At 50.3% G+C, this 25,160-nt stretch overlaps 1 long non-coding RNA gene across 2 annotated transcripts; it reads right to left on the bottom strand.

Moving 5' to 3' along the window:
- Window positions 1-661: 661 nt before the first annotated feature.
- LOC122463029 lies at window positions 662-18,327 on the bottom strand. 2 transcript variants are annotated; one of them, XR_006285985.1, is made up of 3 exons: window positions 18,120-18,327; window positions 16,630-16,631; window positions 662-672 (listed from the first exon to the last, which is right to left on the bottom strand). It is a non-coding gene; the product is annotated as an uncharacterized LOC122463029 (long non-coding RNA). The 2 variants fall into 2 exon arrangements; XR_006285986.1 differs by lacking the exons at window positions 662-672; window positions 16,630-16,631 and adding exons at window positions 6,800-6,811; window positions 16,033-16,036.
- Between the last annotated feature and the right edge of the window lie 6,833 nt (window positions 18,328-25,160).

Here is a 25,160-nt window from a genome sequence, read left to right as displayed (position 1 = left end):
CTTCTCGTGTCTTGCTTACAACACTCCTGCTAATACATCCCAGAATAATGTTTGCTTTTTTTTTTTTTTTTTGCAACAGCATTGACTCATATTTAGTTTGTGGTCCACTATGACTCCCAGATCCCTTTCCGCAGCACTCCTTCCTAGGCAGTCATTTCCCATTTTGTACGTGTGCAACTGATTGTTCCTCCCTAAGTGGAGTACGTTGCATGTGTACTTATTGAATTTCATCCTATTTACTTCAGACCATTTCCCCAGTTTGTCCAGATCATTTTGAATTTTAATCCCTTCCTCCAAAGCACTTGCAACCCCTCCCAGCTTGGTATTGTCCGCAAACTTTGTAAGTGTACTCTCTATGCCATTATCTAAATCATTGCTGAAGATATTGAACAGAACCAGACCCAGAACTGATCCCTGTAGGACCCCACTGGTTATGCCCTTCCAGCATGACTGTGAACCACTGATAACTACAACCAGTTTTTCACCCACCTTATAGTTGCTCCATCTAGGTTGTGTTTCCCGTGTTTGTTTGAGAAGGTCATGCGAGACAGTATCAAAAGCTTTACTAAAATCAAGCTATACGTCTACCACTTCCCCCCCATCCACAAGGCTTGTTACCCTGGCAAGAAAGCTATCCGGTTGGTTTGATTTTGTCTGTCTTGTGTATTTAAACTGTAGAATCTGCAGGACAGGGATTGTCTCTTAATGCGTGTGTTCATGCCTACCACAGTGGAGCCCCGAGCTCAGCTGAGGTGTAATAAGGAAGTCGTACAAACCTTTTCCTCCAGTACTATGTGTTCTTCAGGGCACCAGGCCCACCAAAGCAAAGCCATCCTTTGGCATGCTGCATAGGGAGAGAATGGCTTGAAGGACGTAGGTTTGGCAAGTCTTCGATTGCTGGTGCAGCTGAGTGCAGAGAATGCACTGCCTGGTGTTTATTATAGAGTGGGCAATTAAGGTACGTCTACATTGCAGCTGGAGGTGTCTGCCCGAGCTGGGAGTTATGTACCCGCACTAGCCCTGATCGAGCTAGTATGCTAAAAATAGCACTATAGCCACAGTGACATGGATGGTGGCAGAGGCCAGCCATCCGAGCATAAACCTCATGTCTCAGCCCACATTCCCCTTGGGAAGGTAGCCTGACCTGCTGCGGCTCTGCTGCTATTTTTAGGGCACAAGCTCAGTTGGGTCGCAGTGTAGACGTCCCCTCCATTGGTGCTTCACTAATGTCTGCAAAACATCCGGAAGTAAAAGAACGGTGAGAGGGCCAAATGCTGGGGATGCACTGCCAGGCTCTGGGGCCCATGAGGAGTGGGATTTGGGAGCTCCTTGCACCACTGTTCCTTGCACCCTCCAACTCCATCCTTCGTCCATCAGAAGCCCAGGGCCCTGGTTTACTTTGGTGCAGTCAGATGAGAACAAGCTTATACGGTACGAGTGTCCACACTTCCCAGCCTGGACCATAGTCCTGTCCTGGCATGCACTGAGCTCAGTGCAAAACCCAGTGTGGATTTTCGGGTGGGTCTTTATTCTGACTATTCCACAATCCAGATAGGATGCCCCCAGGACTTCCTGGTTCTACCTGCTCTTCTGTGGAATTGAGACAGGGAGAAGCAGTGCCCCTTCCAGAGCTATGACTACTCCAGTTGTCCACCTCCTAGCAGCTCCAAATGCTGCAGCAGTCCTCTAGCTGGATGGCTCCGGTGCTGCTAGCTGCAGAGTTGGAAGCTGTTGTGTTTTGGGATCATTCCTATGCAAAATACTGGTGCTTTTTAAAATAGGGTTTGTATGACAGACCCGATCCTTGAGTAGATTCTTGTAGAAAGACAAGTTCTCTCTGGGATTCTATTTTCTACTGCTATTTACCTCCCCTAATCTCTCTCACATGCACACTGTGCTTCTTGTGCATGGTCCACGACACCTTCTAAAGCCAAGATACCCAGAGCACGTAGGCTCAGTCTCTGCTACACCCCCTGGCATGGTCCCTCCTTTATCACTTGGCTTTGGGATTAGCAGCCACCTTCATCTCTTTACTTTCCCAGAGCCTGCTGATAAATTCTGTCTCAAAACTCCAGCCCTGACTGACTCATTATCAGGCAGCCGGGTAGAGAGAGTGGTCCTCCACGATTAATGCTTATCAGGCCTTTAAATGGTTCTTTCTTTACAGTGACAGCGGCGCCTTGTTCAACAAAAATAAATAAATACATAAGTAATGTGACCCCCCCCCCCCAATGTCTATGAAAGGAAATGGAAAAGCTCAGGGCTGGATGGAGCTTTGGTAGAAGTGTAGCACCTGGGCGTTGTAGGCACTATAATGGTAGCAGCATCTTCATTCTCCTTCGCAAAGCTGCTTGCTGAGCATGGCTGAATTTGCTAAGAGTGAGCACAGACAGGAAAGGTCAGCATGGGCCGGAACTCGGTGATGAGCCCCGGTGATAAAACCATGTCTCTCTCCCTCAAGGAACCGGCTTCTGCTCTTAGATCCTTTGGTGTGAGTCTGTTACCGCAGTGTAAGGGGCAGAGTGACTTAGTGGCTAGGTCTCCAAACTGGGATTTAGGAGACCCAGTTCCTAATCCTGGCTCTGACCTGTCTAGTGTCCTTGGGCAAGTCCCTCTTTGTGCCTCAGTTTCCCCCCATTGTGCTAAGCGCTGCACCAACAGGAAGACGGTCCCTGATATCTTACAATCTAAGTCTAAGACAAGAGGCAACAGTCCCCTGATGGACGAGGAAGTAGAACCTGATCCCAGTCCAGGGTCTGGCCCACTCTGCTTCTGTAGTATGAGGCACAATCAAAGACAGACCAGTTCTCCTGCAATTCCCTGGGAAAGAATCAAAGAGCAGCTCATTTTATTGCAGCACAACGAGTCCTGGGATGTGCCCCCAGCAGTCCAACTGCCACACACGGTGAAGCACAGCGCCTGTAAGGACACAACCTGGGTTGGGCGTTGCACTGTGGCTGCTCACACCCAGGCTAGGCTACCCCGGGGCTGATCCCCTGTGTTAACGCTGCAGTGAAGTCCTCCCCCTCTAGGCAAATTCTGCTAGACTCTGCTTCTGCTGCACTGTGGGTGAAGCGAAGAGTTTTCAGTGTGCCCGGGTTGTGCCGATGCAGCAGTTCGCTCTTCTCTCCATCAGTGGGCAGTTCCCTGGCTGAGAATCCTGCCTTTAAGTGTCCTCACCCCTTTGAGATGGGCCTTAGCTTGTTACAGCTCGGTCAAGCCAATTCCCCAGAGGAGTTTGCCAGACTAACAGCAAGGATCTAGCTGCACAGTGGGTTAGTGGGGAAAAGAGAGAGAAGGTGACATTGGATAGGTTCACGGGCTGAAGGCAAACCCACAAATCCTGCACCCTTATACAGGCACCTAGGCCACATGACCTAGTGGGACTCTTGAGTCTGTAATGGAGGGAAGAGCGTGGACCTAGATTTCCCCTTTTCTAGAACCCAGCTGTCTCTCAAGAGGAGTTTAACTCGTCTTGGCCACTTCCCCTTTTCCTCTGAGTTGTTTTTATAGTCAGTGACCTTTTAACCCTCTCCTCATCTTTATGGGGATGATAAAAGTGTTAGGACATCCCTCCCTCTGCCATCTCAGGCGCAAAGTGACAGGGGACAGGCTGTCTGTACAGAGGAGACAGAGCAACCATTGGAATGGTCCTTTGCCCCTAAGCTCTGGGTCCTCTTTCTTTCCCTCTTCTTACCAGGTGGGGGCAGTATTGTCAAGAAGGGATTAATTGAGGGAGGCTAGCCAGGGCAGGAGACTGGGAATTTGACTGACTGGGAAAGTCTCTGAAAGCTTAAAAGCAGACAGGGTCCCAAGCCCTTTGTGAACATGGGAGGAGGGCGTCAGTCTCCGTTTTTTAGCAGTATGTGCTCTTAGGGTTGGGTGGGCCTGAATGGTGCCTGTATCTCCCAGGGCAAGTGCCCCTCTGCAGTCTGTGTGTCCTGTAGCTGGGAGCGGAGCCCTGTGTAGGCTGGATGGCATGTGCCCTAGGGTCTCAAGTGATCGGAGATTTGGAGGCCAGCATCTAGCTCCCTGGCTCTTTTGTATGTCCCGCCTGCTTGGGAGACAACTAAAGGATCTGCTGTGTGTTGGGGGGCGACGGGGGACTGGGGAGGAACATGGATAACGATAACCTGAGAGCGATGCACTTGGTGCGTGTGCAGGCTCCGCAACGTTTGATATATTTTTAAAAAATAATGTTGATGGATAATATCAATCTTTGTTTTCAAGCATTTTTAAATGTTTATCTCTTAAAGTTTCGCAGTTGTGCAAGATTATGGAGGTTTAGCATTCCCCCCACCCCTCCATTTTTATCACTTTAAACTTTCTTACTTATGGGAAATTATAGGAGGTCAGCCAATAATCATTTAATGACCGCTGATGTTGAGATTCAAAGCGTTAAAGCTTCGGAATGGCTAAAACACCCATTCCCAACATCCCATGGCAAAACGCACAAAGCAAATATCCTTAAATCAAACTCAAATACGTTTTCAAGCAGCATTTTTCTTACTCTGCTGATCGGTAAATTTGGATGATTATCAGTGGAAATATTTTTTCCTCTGTCTGTTCATGGGCAGTGCAATCGACATTTACCGCTAAAATCGAATCCTTCCAAGGCGTTTTATGTGCTATCTGTGCTCTTTGCCACCAGAACGTGTCTCCCCAGCTAACCGGCTTGCTGTTTATTTCCCAGATGCTTTGTTCTTTCTGGAAATCTTGAAGGGGAAAGAAGAATGTGCGTCACTGGCTACGCAGAAGGAAAAGGAGCAGGGGGTGATCAGATGGATGCGAGTCTGTGCCCCCTGCTCACCATACTCCCAGTGTTCGGTGTTATCATCCCATGCAAGGAGCACTGCTGCCCTGGCTGGGCAGATAGAACGGACTAGGCTGCTTGTGTATTTCTTCTATCTGTAAGTGCACTGATTGTGAAACAGTTCAGGGGCATCTCTCCTCTCCCTCCCCCAACCTTGTGGGCCGAGATTCCTCCCCTGGAGTCTTGATTGGCCGCAGACTGGGCTGCGTGGGTGGGTTGGTAACCCCACCCCTGTTTATTAATATGGATGAGGTTTTGCCAAGTCCTGGCTGTCACCGAGTTCCCACCTTTGATCATGAGGCGGCATTCCTGTCTCCCACATGTTAGGCTGATCAAAGGCAGCTGCTGCGCGGACCCTCCCCAAGCCCCTTTACACACACAGCACCCAGAGAAGGAAGCTGAGGGTAGAAGAGGGTTGGGAAGAGGGACTGGGGGGCGCTGTTGGGTGGCTTCCCTTCTCCTGATCCACCTCGCACACACAAATGGAGGGTCCCAACCACAGCCACTAGGGTGACCAGTTCTAGTGAAAGAGGCTGGCTTTGCAACCTTAGGAACCGAAAGCTAGGGAATGGAGGCAGGGTGGTCCAGGGGCTCGTCTGCTAGCCTGCAGATTAGGGGACACAGGTTCAATTCCCTGCTCTGTCACAGACTGCAAGTGGGAGCTTGGGAAAATCAATTAGCCTCTCTCTGTCTCACTTACCTGTCTGTAAAATGGGGTGCCCTGCCTCACAGTCTGGAGCATCAGTATGGTGAAGATTGTGAGGTGCTTGGGTACTATGAATATAAGTATCTTGTGCAGGGCAAACATCCCACCAATGTGCCTCCCTCTGTCTTGGAAGAACCATCCAGAGGGAGAGGTCAGTCTTATCCATGTTTTACCTTCCTGCTCCGATGTCTGAGCAGCCAATCGCCACATTCATTCAGTCCCTGCTGTCCCTGGTGACATTAGATAGGTAGACAGATCTGTCCACTAGGCATGAAGTGAGACTCATCAGCTCATTTCCCAGAGCCTGGTGAACAGTCATCAGATAATAATGATTTCTGGATCCTTAGGAACATAGGAATTGCCAGAATGGATCAGAGCACCTAGACCTCGCTGCCACTAGCAAGGCTAGAAGCATCAGAGAAAGGTGCAAGGGCCCCCACTCCCCTGCCCAGCAGACAATGATGGAGTAACCTGCCTCCAGGGAAAGTTTCTTCTTAACCCCTGTTAGTTACAGTCTGGGTTATGCCCATCATAATTATTAGTACTAAGAGTATTGCAGAAGCACAGGTGGGTTTGTGTCCTTTCCAAAACTCTTGTTCATTTCTTTAATCCATACCACACTAACTCTGTCATTTTTCTTATTATCCATATCAATGTCCAGTCCCTTTCTGAATCCCTTTAAGCTTTTGCTCTCAATCATAACTTGTGGCAATGAGTTCCACAGGCTAATTCAAATAAGTGACCTAGTTGGGGGCGGGGGAACTCCACATCCCAACTCACCTATTTACTGTTGTTATTGATTATGGGATTATCACACTATTATGATAGCACCCCATGGCTCCAGTTAGAAAGGGGACCCCGATTGTACTAGGCACTATACAAACAGACAGAGAGAGAATCTTGGCCCCAAAGAGTTTACATCTGGAAGACACACAACCCAGCACAGGGAGGGGATGGGGATCCGACACACAAGAATTTCTATTTGCTGCCCTTTCCCAGAATACTCTTCCCGAGAGGAGTGTGTTTGTATCAAACAGGAACACACTCGCACTCTTCCAGCAGAGACCAGCACGGGCGGCATTACTGCCCTCTGTAACCTTGCAGCAGTTCATCCTCCCAGCCGCCAGCGCAGCAGAGTTATTCTGTGTGGCTGGTTAATCACCTGATCACTGGCACAAGTATTATCTGCTTCCTGATCAGGCTGGGACAGGCGACAGCAGAGGAGGCTGGTCCAAGTCCCAGCAGTCCAAGAGATACACAGTACAGGGGATCCCCTCTTGCCCAGCTTTGCTCTCAGTGCATGGACCAAAGAATGGATGTTCATCAGGGAGCCCTGCTCAAGAAACAAGAGAGGTGATGGAGGCCCTTCAAGAAGGCTCCTAGTTCTTCTGCATCTCTGTTCAGATCCTTGTGCTGGAGTATCCCTCTGCAGGAGGGGCGGGGAGAGGGCAGACCTATAAATCACTGTATTTCAAAGGCTTCCCTGTCACTCCACAGGGCCTGTAATTTTCTTTCCCCACTCCAATGTAACCCCCAGTTGTTTATGAATCGCAGCAGCCCCACGGTGGGAATGATGTTGATCAGTGTCAGCTGCGTGTGCCCCTTCAGGAAGGCATCTCAGAGGAGCGTCGCCAACCCCACACTCCTGTTGCTGCTCACATACAATGCAGGCTTCCTGGCCTTCTTTGCTACCCAGCAGCCAGTTCGCATTAGCCTGCAGCCGCACATGGTGAAAGAAAGGAAACAGCAACGTTTACCAACTCTCTTCCACAGAGTGATACTGACTACTAACGCTTCACAGGGGTAGAGCGTCTGCCAGCTGCGGATCTCAAAGCCCCTTCTAAAACTGGGTAAAAGTTACTGGGGTCAAATCCATCCCTGACGTCAATGGTATTACACCAAGGATGAATTTAGCCCATTATCCTCATTTAACAGAGGGAAACAAGTGCAGGGAGAAGGTAAGGGTCTGATTTTCTTGAGCATCCCCCACTGAAGTCACTGGGAGCTGGGAATGTTTCGTACCTCTAACGAATCAGAGCTGCGAAGGATCAGGCTTTCGAAAGAGCTCACGTTCCATTTAGGCACCAGAGTAAGGGACAGTTTTTCAACAGTGCTTAGGAGGCTGGGTTCTGAGCCTTCAGAAATCTGCCCTAAGGGCACCTCTCCACGGCATGCATCTTTCAGCAGCATATAGACCACGTCCGCATGTGGCCCCCCAGCAGGGGTATAAAAGCAGCATAGACCATGAGGCACGGCTTAGGGGAATAAAGACATGCCTGGAGGATGTGGGTATCTACTCCATGACCCTACTCTCCCAAACAGTGCCTCCCTGTCGGCACTGCTATTTTAGCAGTGTAGCGTTTGCTGCTTCCCCACTGTTAGAGTCTTTCCCTGCCATGGGGAAAGGCTCTGGCTGGGGAAGGCAGTGGGGAAAGGCTGAACCATGCCCTGCTACCAGAGCCTTTCACTGCCATGTGTAGCTATGCCCCACAGTGCGCGCACAGCTCACTTTTCACTGTGGCATGTAGCTACATGTACGCTACATGCCGCCACCAGGGGCGCGTAGTGTAGATGAAAACTAATTGGTTCTCAAACCACTAGACAACACAGCCTCCGAGCATGTTCATGTTAATCAGAGCAGGGCCCGAAAGCAACCGGTTTTGAGTTTTGAATGGTAACAAGCAGTTTAGAAATGCTGTTTGAGAGGAAATGACAACACAGCAGAGACCCTTCTGCTGCCACCACGCCCAGTGAGGGGAGTCAGGCGGGTGTTCTGCGTCTGGTTCTGTGTCTGGGTTATTTGGCTGGGCTTTCATCTCATAAGCTCCGGCCACACTACCACAAGACCACTTGTTTCCTTGTGTGTCTCCATCTTTGTTTTACCTGCTGTCTGTTGTTTTATTTTGTAAGTGGAGCTGTTTGGAAAATGGGAGATGAGGTTTCCACGCAAAATTTCAATTTTGGGGAGAAAAATTCAAAATCCAAGAATTTTAGTCAAAACCCCTAGATTTCAATTTGCAAGTGCTGCCGGGGTGCCTCACAGAAGTTGAATTTTGGGTTCCTCATGCTCCCATTCTCCACTGTAGGCCAGGCTCACTGGTCTCACTCCATCTCCCATGATGCACCGTGGTCCCAGCTCTTGGAGAAGGGAGGCAGTGCATCATGGGAGGCCATGGTGCATACTGGGAGATGTAGTCTGGTCAGACTACCAAAGAGACCAGCGCATAGAGGCAACAGGTACATGAGGCCACCCAGCTGCAATTACCATGAGTCCTGTTCAGGAAGGACAGGCAGGGCAGAAAAGGTGGGGAAGCTGCACTGTATGTAAGGGAGCAGTATGACTGCTCAGAGCTCCAGTATGAAACTGCACAAAAACCTGAGAGTCTCTGGATTAAGTTTAGAAGTGTGAGCAACAAGGGTGATGTCGTGGTGGGAGTCTGCTATAGACCACCGGACCAGGGGGATGAGGTGGACGAGGCTTTCTTCCGGCAACTCACAGAAGTTACTAGATCGCAGGCCCTGGTTCTCATGGGAGACTTCAATCACCCTGATAGCTGCTGGGAGAGCAATACAGCGGTGCACAGACAATCCAGGAAGTTTTTGGAACGTGTAGGGGACAATTTCCTGGTGCAAGTGCTGGAGGAACCAACTAAGGGCAGAGCTTTTCTTGACCTGCTGCTCACAAACCAGGAAGAATTAGTAGGGGAAGCAAAAGTGGATGGGAACCTGGGAGGCAGTGACCATGAAATGGTCGAGTTCAGGATCCTGACACAGGGAAGAAAGGAGAGCAGCAGAATATGGACCCTGGACTTCAGAAAAGCAGACTTTGACTCCCTCAGGGAACTGATGGGCAGGATCCCCTGGGAGAATAACATGAGGGGGAAAGGAGTCCAGGAGAGCTGGCTGTATTTTAAAGAATCCTTATTGAGGTTACAGGGACAAACCATCCCGATGTGTAGAAAGAATAGTAAATATGGCAGGCGACCAGCTTGGCTTCACAGTGAAATCCTTGCTGATCTTAAACACAAAAAAGAAGCTTACAAGAAGTGGAAGATTGGACAAATGACCAGGGAGGAGTATAAAAATATTGCTCAGACACGCAGGAGTGAAATCAGGAAGGCCAAATCACACCTGGAGTTGCAGCTAGCAAGAGATGTAAAGAGTAACAAGAAGGGTTTCTTCAGGTACGTTAGCAACAAGAAGAAAGTCAAAGAAAGTGTGGGCCCCTTACTGAATGAGGGAGGCAACCTAGTGACAGAGGACATGGAAAAAGCTAATGTACTCAATGCTTTTTTTTTTGCCTCTGTCTTCATGAACAAGGTCAGCTCCCAGACTGCTGCACTGGGCAGCACAGCATTGGGAGGAGGTGACCAGCCCTCTGTGGAGAAAGAAGTGGTTTGGGACTATTTAGAAAAGCTGGACGAGCACAAGTCCATGGGCCGGATGCGCTGCACCCGACAGTGCTAAAGGAGTTGGTGGATGTGATCGCAGAGCCATTGGCCATTATCTTTGAAAACTCATGGCGATCGGGGGAAGTCCCGAACGACTGGAAAAAGGCTAATGTAGTGCCCATCTTTAAAAAAGGGAAGGAGGATGATCCGGGGAACTACAGGCCAGTCAGCCTCACCTCAGTCCCCGGAAAAATCATGGAGCAGGTCCTCAAGGAATCAATTCTGAAGCACTTAGAGGAGAGGAAAGTGATCAGGAATAGTCAGCATGGATTCACCAAGGGCAAGTCATGCTTGACTAATCTAATTGCCTTCTATGACTAGATAACTGGCTCTGTGGATGAGGGGAAAGTAGTGGACGTGTTGTTCCGTGACTTTAGCAAAGCTTTTGACACGGTCTCCCACAGTATTCTTGCCAGCAAGTTAAACAGGCTGTATGAATGGACTATAAGGTGGATAGAAAGTTGGCTCGATTGTCGGGCTCAACGGGTAGTGATCAATGGCTCCATGTCTAGTTGGCAGCTGGTATCCAGTGGAGTGCCCCAAGGGTCGGTCCTCGGACCAGTTTTGTTCAATATCTTCATAAATGATCTGGAGGATGGTGTGGATTGCACTCTCAGCAAGTTTGCAGATGACACTAAACTGGGAGAAGAGGTAGATACGCTGGAGGATAGGGATAGGATACAGAGGGACCTAGACAAATGAGAGGATTGGGCCAAAAGAAATCTGATGAGGTTCAACAAGGACAAGTGCAGAGTCCTGCACTTAGGACAGAAGAATCCCATGCACCGCTACAGACTGGGGACCGAATGGCTAGGCAGCAGTTCTGCAGAAAAGGACCTAGGGGTTATAGTGGACGAGAAGCTGGATATGAGTCAACGGTGTGCCGTTGTTGCCAAGAAGGCCAATGGCATTTTGGGTTGTATAAGTAGGGGCATTGCCAGCAGATCGAGGGACGTGATCGTTCCCCTCTATTTGACATTGGTGAGGCCTCATATGGAGTACTGTGTCCAGTTTTGGGCCCCACACTACAAGAAGGATGTGGAAAAATTGGAAAGAGTCCAGCGGAGGGCAACAAAAATGATTAGGGGACTGGAACACATGACTTATGAGGAGAGGCTGAGGGAAGTGGGATTGTTTAGTCTGCGAAAGAGAAGAATGAGGGGGGATTTGATAGCTGCTTTCAACTACCTGAAAGGGGGTTCCAAAGAGGATGGATCTAGACTGTTCTCAGTGGTAGCAGATGACAGAACAAGGAGTAATGGTCTCAAGTTGCAGTGGGGAAGGTTTAGGTTGAATATTAGGAAAAACTTTTTCACTAGGAGGGTGGTGAAACACTGGAATGCGTTACCTAGGGAGGTGGTGGAATCTCCTTCCTTAGAAGTTTTTAAGGTCAGTCTTGACAAAGCCCTGGCTGGGATGATTTAGTTGGGGATTGGTCCTGCTTTGAGCAGGGGGTTGGACTAGATGACCTCCTGAGGTCCCTTCCAACCCTGATATTCTATGATTCTATGATCATTTCCAGACTGAAATATTTTGGTTTTTCAGGTGTTCAGTTTTTCACTGAAAAATTGAAATTTTAGCCAAAAAAAAAAATCACTTAAGCAAAACCCAACTTTCCACCAATAAGCAGTTTTAACAAAAAAATTTCTACCAGCCTTAACTGTAAGCTTTTCAAGGCCAGGACAACCTCCTGTAATGTGTACAGTGTCCAGCAAAGTAGGGGCCTGGCTTCTAGTTACTATTGTAAGAATATGAATAGTTTAACCATGTTCAACGGCAGCAGAATTTAGACCAGCCACCACCCCCTGGCTTTGATCATGACTGTATAACACAATTGTAAAACTCTTGGGGAAAAAATGAAGGGGATGGATCCATGCATAAGACGCTTAGTGAGTGCGATCCTGTCTCCCTCTAGTGGCTTGGCCTAGTAACTGTAACAGCCTGCTACTTAGTCAGACCTGATGGAGTTATTCCTTTAGTTTCGGTGTTAAGGACCTGTGCTCTTGGTGCTGAAGGCCCCAACTTTGATCCTTCCACGGTGTTTGTATGGAGGTAGCCGGGGTTTGTTAAACATGCAGACCTTGTGCATGGCTTCACTAATGCACAAAGTGGGGGTGTTCGCTGAAGTGCTGGAATTCCATTGGCATGCCATCATGTCAGGGGGATATAATGTGGCACTGGGAGGGCAACTCCCCCCCCCACACACACACGCTCTGTGTGCCTAGCATATTAAGCAATGCTGAATCAGTGAACCATCTTCCAGACTAGCTGATTGTCAGGTGCATCTGTGTGAGCAAAGGGTGCCGCTCACTACCAGAAAAGAGAGGCCCAGACAAGAGGCCAACCTGCTGGGAAAAGGCAGAGGAGGAACTAGAATACAGATCCCCAGGCTCACTCTGGCATGGACTCTGGAATATACTCAGCCCCTTGCCTTTGCAGAGAGGAGATTGTCACTGCCACTGAAGCAGCTCTTGCCTGTGAACGTACACTAATGCTAGGGAGATGAATTAACCACAGCGAGGGGGCATCACATACAGATCCCACACAGCCATTGGCCCCCAGAAATACAGGGCTCTCCTCAATGAGCTAGGAAGGAGCTTCATTAACTCATCCGCTAAGGGGAAGAAGTGCTGTCCACTCCAGCAGGCTTGACATGGGGCTGTGATGTATGTGCAAATGCAAGTGAATTCATTAAAGCTTCATCCTGTCTGGAAGAAACCAGCTCTGGTCACTTGGGGAGGGAAATTGACTTGTTCTTGATCTGCTCCCAACACCTTGTCAAATGGTCTCCTGGTTGTGGGTCCTTGGGGGACAGAGAGGGATGACAGTTAAGCTCTAGTATTAACTCCCTACTGATGCAGCTAACATGTCTCCAGCTCCTGCAGCAAGTGGTACTGATCCACTTACTGCTTCTGCATCTCTACTCCTGGCATGAAGCTGCTCTTAGGGTGCCTCTCAGAGCTCTGGCCATCTACTTGTTGCCAGGGAAAGGAGTGTCATGAGACTGCCTGGCAAGAACAGCAGGGGCACTCACAGGAGCTTCCCTTGGGGTCTTACCTTCCCTGTTCACCTTCACCAGCGTCCAGCTCCAGACAAGTTGCTCCTGATCAGACAAGCATGAAGGTTCCCCCAGGGCTGCGTCTGTCCTTCCAGTCGTGGACTAGCAGTTACAAGCCTGGAAAACCCTGCCTCTCTGATGAGTAAAGTTCTACAAGTCGTCTCAGTGCCAGAGTTGCAGCCAGTGTCTCTCCTACCTCCAGGATCACAGCTTCTGCAGGAGTCTGACCTTCGCCATTCAGGCTCCCCAACCTTGCCAGATGGGCTGGGATTCATGGCCTCTGATGGGATCTACCAGCTGGTTACAGGATTCCACCTCCTAGCTGCTATGTACTAAGATTCAAAAAGCGCATAGAAGAGTCTTTCCACGGATGTCAATGGGCTTTGAATCAGGCCGTAACTTCCCTATATGTCCCTACCTAGTTGTACATAGGAGCTGCAGTATTTGCCTGTCTTATTAAAGGGTCGACCTTTCTTTTGCCCTGATTCCTGCTGGCTAAACTTCAAGGACCAAATCAAAAAGCATACGTCCTTTTTCCTCCGGGCGTGTTAGCCACCTGGGGGAGAATCGCAGCCCCTCCATCCCCCTGCTGCGCAATGGCCCCAAGACTCTCAGGCTCCCGTATCCGAAGGTGGTTTGGAAAGTTCAGCCGCTTGGCTGCAGGCAGCCCATAATACTATTTAACTGCAAGGTGACCCCTGCTCTTTTGCATGGTGCCATTCCCCGTCCAGCTCCTCCGATGAGCAGGTCACCTAATGCTTTGTGACAGTTCGAGTTGAACGTACAGAAGGACCATCTTGTTAATAGCCCTCTTTCCCCCCTCTCCTGTTGGAAGCACAATTCAGTGTCACCATTTCCCCCCCCCCCCAGCCCCCGGCTTCTTGATGGCCTTGATGGAGAGAGGTCCAGGGAATCAAGAAGGCAGGAGAATGACAGCCAGAGCTATGGCTGCCCAGTCCATTAGGGGCCCTGAGTGTTCTGATCTGATGGCCACCATCACGGAGATGATGGGGGGAAGCAGGAGAGCAAAGACCCAGCTGCTTGTGCACTTTCTGGGAATCCCAAGGGTCCTCGATGGAGCCTATTTAAAGGACTGGAAGGGAACAGACCCACTAAAAGACACACAACTCTACAGTAAATGCCTGCTTCAAAAAACAATCTGTTTAACCCCTTCCTGGATGCTAGGTTTGATCCCAAGAGCAGAGTTCATTCCACTTCCGTTCGCGGGATGGTGGGTGCCTGGCCTAACCATGGTGCACCTGGCACACTTCCAGGATCTACCTGAGCATGTCCTGCAACAAGGAAAGGGTTAAAGAACAACCTTTCTGGGTGACAGAGGGCACAGACTTCCAAGTGCTTGATATCCACGCTTGGAGCATTCAGCTCCTCGCTTCTCTTGAAAATCTGCTCATTTCTTTAGAGAGCTGAGCCCTTTTGATAATCTTCAACCGCCCCCACCCCCCCAAGGACATCTGTGGGGTGATCCTTCGGAGAGGTGAGTTCTCATCCCAGCTCTGCCACTGGCCTGCTGTAGGCTCTCAAGCAACTCACTGCCCCTTGCAGTGCCTCAGTTTCCCCAGCTGTAAAATGGGGGTCGTGCTCCTCACCCGCCTTTGCCAAGAGCTCTGAGAAGCAAAGAGCTTGGCAGGGCATGGTATCAGCATGTGCCCTGCCGTCGCTGGGCTGGGCGGCTCTTTGTTGGCTTGTGATACATTACAGAACCTCCTGCTGACAAGTTAACTCCCTGAGAGACTTTGGGGCCTTGTGCTGGCTGCGCAGTGTTGGGGAGGCTGGCGTTCACTGGCCCGACAGAGGAGGCAAGGCTGATTCACGGTCAGCCTCATGGCAGCCAGGTGAAAACCTGCTCCCTGAAGGCCAGATCCATTCCTGCATGGGTGCAGAGGCAGCTTGTGCTTTCCCAGTTCAGGAGCAGCTGGGGCTTGGTTCAGTCCCCTCTGCAGGCTGCCCCTCATTAGCCCCCCCACCATTTCAATGCCCATTGGCTTCAGTGGAGCATCCCTGATTTAACCCCTTGTGGATTTGGTTGCCTCAGCTTTTTCAGCCAAAACCATGTCCTTTTGGGGATGCTACAGGGGGAAAAACCCACCAGGTTTGCCTTCTCCTGCCCCCAATATGCTCCTCCCCTCTCTGGGCTGCCCTGGAATGTGCCATGTGCTGTAAGGGAGGGGTCTCCTGCAGAGGCTGTGCCCACTCAGTGCCTGGTGGAGGCCCGTGCTGTGCTGGGGGGATTGCCCAGAAGGGAAGGTATTAGGCCTGCCTGGGATGGGGTGTCCACCCCACACTCACCCTGAAGGGGTTCATGAAGGCCAGATGGGCCAATTAACCTGTTAGGCCACAGGCTCAGTGGAAAGTCCTAATTTGGGGAAGCTCACCTGTGTGGGAACAGATGGGCCTTCTGTAGCAGGACAGGGGGATGAAGGGATGCAGTCTGCTGCCACTCCCTGGGAGAAAGGAGGTGGCCAACCCACAGAGAGGGGGGGCCAGGAAGATAGGAGGGGGCTCAGGGAAAGGCAGTGAGTTCAAGAAGGGAACAGACTTTGGCTGCTGGCGAGAGCGTCCCTGACCTGGAACCGGGAGTAGAGGATGGGACCTGGGGAAGTGGCACCGGTGGGGGCAGTGAACTGGAAGTCTGCCTGGGTTGCTGTGCGAGTGACAGGGACTTTGAAGGACTAAACCCACAAAGGGGGAACGCTGAGCGACCTGGCTGGGGGACTGAGTCAGGAAGAGGCCACAGCAGCTTCTGGAGTGAGAGAGGGGCTGCAGACAGAGGTGGAGGGACAATTTAGAATCGTGGGGAGAGGTGTCAACCTGGTAAGTTATTCCGCAGAACAGCCAGGAGGAGGCGCCATACCTGCGGTGAGCAGAGCACCCCGTCATACTGCCCTAGATCCCCTTTGTGCCAGCCTAACCCATCACCATGGTATCTGAGCTCCTACCGTAGGTGGGAGTTGTGACTAACACCCTACTTATTCAGAGACCTTACAAAACTGGGTGACTGGGCAACAAAAAGTCCGATGAAATTCAATGTTGATAAATGCAAAGTTATGCACCTTGGAAAATATAACCCTAACTCTGCATACAAAGTGAGGGGTCTAAATTAGCTGTTACCACTCAAGACAGATGTTGGAGTCATTGTGGAGAGTTCTCTGAAAACATCTGCTCAGTGGGCAGCGGCCGTCAGAGCAGCGAACAATGCTAAGAACTACTAGGAAAGAGAGAAGACAGAAAATATGATCATGGCACTATATAAATCCATGGTATGCTCACACCTTGAATATGGGGGGCAGTTCTGGTTGCCCCATCTAAAAAAAATGTATATTATAATTGGAAAAGGTACAGGGAGGAGTTACAAAAATGATTAGGGTATGGAACAGTTTCCACAGGAGGAGAGATTAAAAAGACAGGACTCTTCAGTTTAGAAGAGGCAACGGTGGGGAATACGACAGAGGTCTATAAAATCATGAACGTTGGGGACAATGTGATCAGGGAAGTGTTGTTTACCCCTTCACATAACACAAGAACTGGGAGTTACCCAATGAAATTAATAGGCAGCAGGCTTAAAACAAACATAAGGAAATACTTCTTTGCACGACGCACAGTCAGGCTGTGGCACTCGTTGCTAGGGATGTTGTGAAGGCCGAAAGTATAACTGGGTTAAAAAAATAACTAGCTAGGATCCTGGCGAATCGGTCCATCAGTGACTATTCGCTCATGTGAGTTGTCTGTCTTAAAGCCCCAGCTCCCAGAGTCAGGGGAATCAGTGGGGAACTCTAACTTTTTAAAATGAATGCAGCTTCTAGCCAGTGTGATTGTAGAGAAAAGCTTTGAAAACATGACCTAAGTGTAACCTCAAGGGCCAGAAAGCAAATTAAAAACCATCTCCTGATATTTGAGGCCCCCCATTTTTTGAAAGGCTTGGGGTTAGCAATGTTGGGTGCCATCATGGTCTTTTGGACCAGAGAGAGAAAATGAAGGCTGGGGCCCCCTTGCAGATGTTAAAGATCCACTGATAATTTTCACGGGAGTTGGGGTCAGCCCAGGTGTCTGGGCCACATTCCAGGTTGGGTAAGTACACTCCACCTCCCTGCACGTCCCCTGGGGAGCTGCGAATGGAGAGAAGTTGCTGGTAATTTGCATCCCTGTAGTGTAAATCGGCAACACTCCACTGCAGTCATTGTGACCACCACACCAAGTCTCCGAGTCAGTGGAGCGATGCCGATTTCCACCAGCTGAGGAGCTGGGCCTTAGTCGGATTAAAGGCCATGGAATTACTGTCTAATATCAAGGTGCCTTCCTGAATCCATCCCTGTTTGTGAGAGCCCACCTGCTGGCTGGGCCGAGCTGTCTCTCCATACAGAGATGGCAGGGGCTGCCCTGGGCCTCCAGGGACCCACAGCGTCTTGGAGAGGACAGGGGAGGCAAGGACACGGTCTGGACATGCCAGCATCAGTGTGAGCACGGTTCTGTCAGTGCCGGCCCTCACTCCGAGTGACAGGTACGACAGCCCTGTGAAGGGACAGGAGGCGAGGTGCGGGGAGGGAGGGAGACCGGCTGGCTGGCACCGTGACACTGCCCAGAGACTGCTCCGTGAGGAAGGCTGGGTTCTGTTTGCCAGTATACGCAAAAAGAAAAGGAATACTTGTGGCACCTTAGAGACTAACCAATTTATTTGAGCATGAGCTTTCGTGAGCTACAGCTCACTTCATCGGATGCATACTGTGGAAACTGCAGAAGACATTATATACACAGAGACCATGAAACAATACCTCCACCCACCCCACTCTCCTGCTGGTAATAGCTTATCTAAAGTGATCATCAAGTTGGGCCATTTCCAGCACAAATCCAGGTTTTCTCACCCTCTGCCCCCCCCCACACAAACTCACTCTCCTGCTGGTAACAGCCCATCCAAAGTGACCACTCTCTTTACAATGTGTATGATAATCAAGGTGGGCCATTTCCAGCACAAATCCAGGTTTTCTCACCCCCCCACCCCCTCTAAAAACCACACACACAAACTCACTCTCCTGCTGGTAATAGCTTATCCAAAGTGACCACCCTCCCTACAATGACAGGTTTCAGAGTAACAGCCGAGTTAGTCTGTATTTGCAAAAAGAAAAGGAGTACTTGCGGCACCCCAGAGACCAACCAATCCATTTGAGCATGAGCCCTCATGAGCCACGAGCTCACCTCATCGGATGACGTGAGCTGCAGCCCACGAAAGCCCATGCTCAAATAAACTGGCCAGTCTCCAAGGTGCCACAAGTACTCCCTTTCTCCCTACAATGTGCATGATAATCAAGGTGGGCCATTTCCAGCATAAATCCAAGTTTAACCAGAACGTCTGGGGGAGGGGGGTATGAAAAAACAAGGGGAAATAGGCTACCTTGCATAATGACTTAGCCACTCCCAGTCTCTATTTAAGCCTAAGTTAATAGTATCCAATTTGCAAATGAATTCCAATTCAGCAGTTTCTCGCTGGAGTCTGGATTTGAAGTTTTTTTGCTGTAAGATAGCGACCTTCATGTCTGTGATTGCGTGACCAGAGAGACTGAAGTGTTCTCCGACTGGTTTATGAATGTTATAATTCTTGACATCTGATTTGTGTCTATTTATTCTTTTACGTAGAGACTGTCCAGTTTGACCAATGTACATGGCAGAGGGGCATTGCTGGCACATGATGGCATATATCACATTGGCGGATGTGCAGGTGAACGAGCCTCTGATAGTGTGGCTGATGTTATTAGGCCCTGTGATGGTGTCCCCTGAATAGATATGTGGGCACAGTTGGCAACGGGCTTTGTTGCAAGGATAGGTTCCTGGGTTAGTGGTTCTGTTGTGTGGTATGTGGTTGTTGGTGAGTATTCGCTTCAGGTTGGGGGGCTGTCTGTAGGCAAGGACTGGCCTGTCTCCCAAAATTTGTGAGAGTGTTGGGTCATCCTTCAGGATAGGTTGTAGATCCTTAATAATGCGTTGGAGGGGTTTTAGTTGGGGGCTGAAGGTGGCGGCTAGTGGCGTTCTGTTATTTTCTTTGTTAGGCCTGTCCTGTAGTAGGTGACTTCTGGGAACTCTTCTGGCTCTATCAATCTGTTTCTTCACTTCCGCAGGTGGGTATTGTAGTTGTAAGAATGCTTGATAGAGATCTTGTAGGTGTTTGTCTCTGTCTGAGGGGTTGGAGCAAATGCGGTTGTATCGCAGAGCTTGGCTGTAGACGATGGATCGTGTGGTGTGGTCAGGGTGAAAGCTGGAGGCATGTAGGTAGGAATAGCGGTCAGTAGGTTTCCGATATAGGGTGGTGTTTATGTGACCATTGTTTATTAGCACTGTAGTGTCCAGGAAGTGGATCTCTTGTGTGGACTGGACCAGGCTGAGGTTGATGGTGGGATGGAAATTGTTGAAATCATGGTGGAATTCCTCAAGGGCTTCTTTTCCATGGGTCCAGATGATGAAGATGTCATCAATATAGCGCAAGTAGAGTAGAGGCGTTAGGGGACGAGAGCTGAGGAAGCGTTGTTCTAAATCAGCCATAAAAATGTTGGCATACTGTGGGGCCATGCGGGTACCCATAGCAGTGCCGCTGATCTGAAGGTATACATTGTCCCCAAATGTAAAATAGTTATGGGTGAGGACAAAGCCACAAAGTTCAGCCACCAGGTTAGCCATGACATTATCGGGGATAGTGTTCTTGACGGCTTGTAGTCCATCTTTGTGTGGAATGTTAGTGTAGAGGGCTTCTACATCCATAGTGGCCAGGATGGTGTTATCAGGAAGATCACCGATGGATTGTAGTTTCCTCAGGAAGTCAGTGGTGTCTCGAAGGTAGCTGGGAGTGCTGGTAGCGTAGGGCCTGAGGAGGGAGTCTACATAGCCAGACAATCCTGCTGTCAGGGTGCCAATGCCTGAGATGATGGGGCGCCCAGGATTTCCAGGTTTATGGATCTTGGGTAGTAGATAGAATATCCCAGGTCGGGGTTCCAGGGGTGTGTCTGTGCGGATTTGATCTTGTGCTTTTTCAGGGAGTTTCTTGAGCAAATGCTATAGTTGCTTTTGGTAACTCTCAGTGGGATCAGAGGGTAATGGCTTGTAGAAAGTGGTGTTGGAGAGCTGCCGAGCAGCCTCTTGTTCATATTCTGACCTATTCATGATGACAACAGCACCTCCTTTGTCAGCCTTTTTGAGTATGCATCCGATGAAGTGAGCTGTAGCTCATGAAAGCTGATGCTCAAATAAATTGGTTAGTCTCTAAGGTGCCACAAGTACTCCTTTTCTTTTTGCGAATACAGACTAACACGGCTGTTACTCTGAAAGATGTCAGAGTTGTTTCTGAGGCTGTGGATGGCATTGTGTTCCGCACGGCTGAGGTTATGGGGCAAGTGATGCTGCTTTTCCACAATTTCAGCCCGTGCACGTCGGCGGAAGCACTCTATGTAGAAGTCCAGTCTGCTGTTTTGACCTTCAGGAGGAGTCCACCTAGAATCCTTCTTTTCGTAATGTTGGTAGGGAGGTCTCTGTGGATTAGTATGTTGTTCAGAGGTATGTTGTAAATATTCCTTGAGTCGGAGACGTCGAAAATAGGATTCTAGGTCACCACAGAACTGTATCATGTTCGTGGGGGTGGAGGGGCAGAAGGAGAGGCCCTGAGATAGGACAGCTGCTTCTGCTGGGCTGAGAGTATAGTTGGATAGGTTAACAATATTGCTCGGTGGGTTGAGGGAACCATTGCTGTGGCCCCTTGTAGCTGGAGACTGTAACTGGAGACTGGCCAGTTTATTTGAGCATGGGCTTTCGTGGGTTGCAGCTCACTTCATCCGACGAGGTGAGCTGTGGCTCACGAGGGCTCATGCTCAAATGGATTGGTCGGTCTCTGGGGTGCCGCAAGTACTCCTTTTCTTTTTGCGAATACAGACTAACACGGCTGTTACTCTGAAACCTATCATTGTAGGGAGAGTGGTCACTTTGGATAAGCTATTACCAGCAGGAGAGTGAGTTTGTGTATGTGGTTTTTAGAGGGGGGTGGGGGGGTGAGAAAACCTGGATTTGTGCTGGAAATGGCCCACCTTGATTATCATACACATTGTAAAGAGAGTGGTCACTTTGGATGGGCTATTACCAGCAGGAGAGTGAGTTTGTGGGGGGGGGGGGGGGGCAGAGGGTGAGAAAACCTGGATTTGTGCTGGAAATGGCCCAACTTGATGATCACTTTAGATAAGCTATTACCAGCAGGAGAGTGGGGTGGGAGGAGGTATTGTTTCATGGTCTCTGTGTATATAATGTCTTCTGCAGTTTCCACAGTATGCATCCGATGAAGTGAGCTGTAGCTCACGAAAGCTCATGCTCAAATAAATTGGTTAGTCTCTAAGGTGCCACAAGTACTCCATTTCTATATACACAGAGACCATGAAACAATACCTCCTCCCACCCCACTCTCCTGCTGGTAATAGCTTATCTAAAGTGATCATCAAGTTGGGCCATTTCCAGCACAAATCCAGGTTTTCTCACCCTCCGCCCCCCCCCCACCCAAACTCACTCTCCTGCTGGTAATAGCCCATCCAAAGTGACCACTCTCTTCACAATGTGTATGATAATCAAGGTGGGCCATTTCCTGCACAAATCCAGGTTCTCTCACCCCCTCACCCCCCTCCAAAAACCACACACACAAACTCACTCTCCTGCTGGTAATAGCCTATCCATAGTGACCACTCTCCTTACAACGTGCATGAAAATCAAGGTGGGCCATTTCCAGCACAAATACAGGTTCTCACCCCCCACCCCCTTTTCCCAAAAAACACACACACACAAACTCACTCTCCTGCTGGTAATAGCTTATCCAAAGTGACCACTCTCCCTACAATGTGCATGATAATCAAGGTGGGCCATTTCCAGCACAAATCCAGGTTTTCTCACCCCCCACCCCCATACACATACAAACTCACTCTCCTGCTGGTAATAGCTTATCCAAAGTGACCACTCTCCCTACAAATGTGCATGATAATCAAGGTGGGCCATTTCCAGCAGAAATCCAGGTTTTCTCACCCCCCCCCCCCCAAACTCACTCTGCTGCTGGCAATAGCTCATCCAAACTGACCACTCTCCCCACAATGTGCATGACAATCAAGGTGGGCCATTTCCAGCATAAATCCAAGTTTAACCAGAACGTCTTGGGGGGGGGGGGAGGGGGTAGGAAAAAACAAGGGGAAATAGGCTACCTTGCATAATGACTTAGCCACTCCCAGTATAGTTATTGGCGCATGGGTATCTTCCTTTCCTTGTAGCCCCCAACCCCCCCAAGACACAGATGCCTATGCTGCCAGCCAGGGGATGAGCAAGGGGGCTCTAAGAAGTGGAAAGAAGCATGCAGGGGAAGGCCAGGGTGGGAATCCCCCACCCTTTATCCAGGGCTGCTGCCTTCCCTCGCCTGTGCCTGCAGTTGCAGCCACATAGGGTTCCCGCAGATCTCAGGCCCCCTAGGAAAGCTGTCACCGAGCGACAGGGCATCATGCCAGGTACATCCTTCTGCCTGCCCCAACCTCCTAAGCTGGAAAGGTGGGGAAAGGTCATGGGGCCAGTGGTGCGAAGTGCCTCCCTGGAGGGAGGTTTTTTGGGGGGGATCACTGTTAAATGGGGAGTGGCAGGGGGCGGATCTGTACCAGGCCCCAAACAGATAAAGGGGGAGATGACCTGATTCATCAGCATTTGGCAGTACTATCTGGGTGCTAGGAAGGCTGGATTTTCCCCGGGAGGAAGCAGGCATGGCCTCTGCCCACGCTGCATGCCCTCTGGGCATAGAGAACTTCCCTGCTTTGCCAGATGTCGCTTGCTGCAGGGTGTGCAGACCCTGTTGCCCCCTGACAGTGACTCAGGGTTTTGGGCGCCACCCTTGAAACACCTGCACAGAGTCTGATTCTCAGGGGGCAGCTGCTCAGCACCTTCTGAAAAGGGGGTGTCAAACTGAGCACCAAAACATGGAGAGACTCATCTCCCAATCCCAAAATTTGGCCTTAAAGGACTGATCCGGAGCTGGGGCCGGCTTCTCGGGTGATGTCAATCCACAGAGTCAATGGAGCTACACTCACCTGCAGCCATGGAGGAACTGGCTGAGCATTATCCCATAGATGGGACCCCCCATCATCAGCTCGGAAGGGAACAAAATGGGGTGCTGGTTGCTGACACATGTAGCAAACAAATATCCCTTCTGCCAATCAACTCTTCTAAAGGAACAGGATCTGGATACACGTAGGATGCTAGCGAGCTCAGCAACGTCAGAGCTGTCAGTTGTGGAGAAAGTCTAGCCAGCCAGGGCAGGACTGGCCCTTGCTGGATGTCTCCCAGTTCTTTCTCCAGCCCCAGCAACTGAAACTAGGAAGATTGTTCCAACATCTCATAGACCTCACCGTCAGCACGCCAGCCTGTCTACGACACTTCTCTGGTCCCCGTTAAACGATAGGCATGGTGAGGTGCTCAGATGCTTTGTGGGACAGAACAGGGCTATTCTCCCCAGTGTACGGATGCGGAAACTGAGGCACAGACAGGCTAAGTGACTTGCCTCAGGTCACACAGGAAGTCGTAGTGGAGCAGGGAAATGAACCCAGATATCCCAAATCCCAGGTCAGGGGCCCTAACCACTGTGCCATCCTTCCTTTGGAGCGAGTCCGTCTAACTTCCCCATTGCTCAGCTTCACCCCACTATGCCTAGCTGTACCCCACCTAGGGTTGCCAACTTCGTAATATTTAAAAACCAGACACTCCAGCAGGAGCAACAGAACCTCCCCTGCTCCTTTCTCTGAGGCCCTGCCCCGCCTCTTCTCCCAAAGCCCTGCCCCATTGTTTGCTTCTCTTCCCCCTCCCCCGGCCGCTCGCTGCTTTTCCCCTCTCACCCCTCTGTGCCTGGGTTGGGAGGGCCTCACCTGCAGAACCAGGGCTGGGAGCTGCAGCTGCCCAGTGCAGATCGGATGTGGCCCCAGCTGAGTAGGGGCTGGTGCGCATGATGACCCGGTGCCTCCCCACCTCCTTGGCCCGCAGTAACTGGACGTTGGGTATCCAGTCAGTAGATCTGACGGGACACTGTCAGGTCCCCTTTTTGACCGGACTTTCCTGCAGAAAACTGGTCACCTGCCACCCTCCCCCCACCCTCTGGACCCTATGCCTATCTGATGGAGAACACAAGCCCAACTGATCTTTAAGGTTAGGAGTCAGGAGTGGAGTTCTGAGATCAGAATCAGACCCTAGGTCTTTTCCGGATGGGGCTGGGGGGAGTCATGTGGCTCTTTTGTTAGGTTGGGGGTTTCCCTGGTGCAGTTCCAGTAGCACAAAGCAGCTGTAAGCAGCTGCACAGGGATTCCCTCAGTAGAGGGGAGAGCAGAGGTGGTACAGAGCAAGTGACCTGGCCAGAAGAGCTTGGCAAATGTCCCCAGCGTGTGTAAGGGCAAATTGTGCATCATTGTTTGGGTGCAGAACTACCAGCAATGGTCCCACCACAGGTTTAAACATCCCACAACACAGCCAGGCCCATGTACACCCATCAGACTAACATCAGAACAAACCACACCTGGGGACGTCCAGCACTCTTCCTCCCTGTCTCTGGCTCAATCACTCCTGAATTTCAAGACTCGCTGCTGTGCATCTAATTTTGAATCTTAGGGCATTAGACAAGCAAAGAGCTCCCTCGTCGGGTCACGAGTGGCATCGCTGCTGGAGGTCTCCGCTTGTATTTAAATTGTTTATTGGGGTAGACACTGGTTTTCTTCAGTGGAATGAAAGTGTGTAGGGACTACAGTAATGGGCACTACAAAAACAGGTAGATGGAAGCAATCCTGGGGAAGTAAAATCACCAGGACAACTAGATGGTAAAGTAAACCTTCTGCAAGGTGGAACCAGCAGCAACAAGGGCCAGGTTCACTATCTAGGGCAGTGCTCTTCACTATTCTTGAAGTGGGGGCCACTTTGGCAAAAAACCTTCAATGTGAGAGCCACATGGGGTGGGGCCGAGGGGTTTGGAGTGTGGGAGGTGGCCCAGGGTAGGGCAGAGGGTAGGGTGTGGGGGTGAGGGCTCTGGCTGGGAGTGAGGGCTCTAGGGGGGAGCTGGGGATGAGGGGTTTGGGGTGCAGGATGGGGCTC

Source organism: Chelonia mydas, chromosome 15 (assembly GCF_015237465.2).
Source record: "Chelonia mydas isolate rCheMyd1 chromosome 15, rCheMyd1.pri.v2, whole genome shotgun sequence".
Lineage (NCBI taxonomy): Eukaryota > Metazoa > Chordata > Testudines > Cheloniidae > Chelonia > Chelonia mydas.
This window is presented reverse-complemented; position numbering and strand designations above follow the sequence as displayed.